The sequence below is a fragment of the Aristolochia californica genome, unplaced genomic scaffold (assembly GCF_029961685.1).
Source record: "Aristolochia californica isolate CCGP_79_NKW_82.1479 unplaced genomic scaffold, dmAriCali1.0.hap1 SCAF_194, whole genome shotgun sequence".
Lineage (NCBI taxonomy): Eukaryota > Viridiplantae > Streptophyta > Magnoliopsida > Piperales > Aristolochiaceae > Aristolochia > Aristolochia californica.
Genome location: NW_027181875.1, coordinates 3029 through 5000, shown reverse-complemented (window position 1 = coordinate 5000; position 1972 = coordinate 3029). Strand labels below are relative to the sequence as shown.

General features: G+C 32.8%; 2 non-coding genes across 2 annotated transcripts in view; both read right to left on the bottom strand.

Moving 5' to 3' along the window:
• Positions 1-60, bottom strand: part of TRNAW-CCA (transfer RNA tryptophan (anticodon CCA)) — a 74-nt gene extending 14 nt beyond the window's left edge. The window contains exon 1 of the tRNA in view: positions 1-60. This exon is cut by the window's left edge and continues 14 nt beyond it. This is a non-coding gene — a tRNA (tRNA-Trp).
• Positions 61-228: 168 nt separating this feature from the next.
• Positions 229-302, bottom strand: TRNAP-UGG (transfer RNA proline (anticodon UGG)). Its single transcript has one exon. It is a non-coding gene; the product is annotated as a tRNA-Pro (tRNA).
• Positions 303-1972: the final 1670 nt, after the last annotated feature.

The window sequence follows — 1972 nt, the reverse complement described above, 5'->3', positions numbered from 1 at the left end:
TTTGAACCTACGACATCGGGTTTTGGAGACCCGCGTTCTACCGAGCTGAACTAAGAGCGCTTTCTTATGGGAGGAGATACGACTGTAAAGAGAAGGACTCTTTTTTTTTTTACCCCCACCCCCAATATGCATGCATAAAGTATTATATAATGAAAATGAAGGATTATGCCCCAAATTTTTGTCGATCCAAATTGATCCATCATTACTGCCCGTAAGAGAAGTAATCGGTAGGGATGACAGGATTTGAACCCGTGACATTTTGTACCCAAAACAAACGCGCTACCAAGCTGCGCTACATCCCTTTCCATTATTATACAGCGTCATTCGTCATTCGTCATTGTAGAGAATACCTGTCTTGTTTTCCACATCGTTATTTCCTATATCTATATACAAGAGAATTTATCTTGCCATTTCTTCTTTTTGGTCTCATATAATAAGAGAATTATATACAGATGAAACCTAACGTATAAGTAAATGAATATTTATTGGTAATGCTCAGGAAGAAAAGAAGGGGGTCATCTTTTTCGATTTTAGGAACAATTCATCTACCGGATCATTCTACATATCCATTTTTAGGGGTTCTACGTACAAATACAAGTGATCTTTAACTATATAACTATAGTTATAATAGAGTTATATATCATCTATCTGGTAATAATTGTATTACAATAAAGAAGGAGGATTTTCAATGCGAGATCTAAAGACATATCTCTCCGTGGCACCTGTGCTAAGTACTTTATGGTTCGGGTCTTTAGCGGGTCTATTGATAGAGATCAATCGTTTATTCCCCGATGCGTTGGTATTCCCCTTTTTTTAATTCTAGTTATTGACATGGGAAGGGATAAAGAAGAAAAAGATTAGAGATAGAATAAACTCTCTATGACTGTGACTAATTTCTCCCGTTTTCATTTTTTTAGTTTTAGTATAGGAAGGAAAGAAAAAGAATAAAAGTGGATTGAATGAATCCCAGCGAAACTTGGGTTCAGGATAGAATTAATAGGGGGAGAGCCGAACTAGAAATATGGATCCAGGGGGTTCGAGACCATACAATATATTATATTAAATGAAATACTGGGATTAGAGAATAGTTGATAGTTAGAAAAAATCGTATTACTTATTTTATGATTACTCTATTGATTGAAACGAAATCTTTCATAATTGGATTTCAAGTTAGCAACTTCCATTTTTTTGTTCCTTTCTTCTTATTGGATTCGGATCGAAAATGGAAGAGTTGAGTGAATCCAAAATCCAAAGGAGGTTCATGGCCAAGAGTAAAGAAGCCAGGGTAAGAGTTATTTTGGAATGTACCAGTTGTGCCCGAAAGGGTTTCGATAAAAAATCGAGGGGCATTTCCAGATATATTACTCAAAAAAATCGAAACAATACACCTAGTCGATTGGAATTGAGAAAATTCTGTCCTTATTGTTACAAGCATACGATTCATGGGGAGATAAAGAAATAGATTGAGCAGAACATCAGTGCCCCTTTTCCAAGTAACAGGAAGAAGCTAAAAAATATAAATAATAAATAAATAAAAAAAATCGAATTAAATAATTTAATTTAATTAATAATATAATTAATATATAATTAATATAATATTAAAATAAATATTTTAAATTATAAAAATGAAAATAAACATATACATATATTATATTATTATAATATAAAAATAATATAAAATAAACAAATCAAGTCCTCTTTCGGTCGGATCCGAAATGAATGAAGAAATAAACTAGGATTTTAGAGATAAGAAATAAACCATGGATAAATCCAAGCGACCCTTTCGTAAATCCAAGCGATCTTTTCGTAGGCGTTTGCCCCCAATTGGATCGGGGGATCGAATTGATTATAGAAACATGAGCTTAATTAGTCAATTTATTAGTGAACAAGGAAAAATATTATCTAGAAGAGTGAACAGATTGACTTTGAAACAACAAAGATTAATTACTATCGCTATAAAACAAGCTCGCAT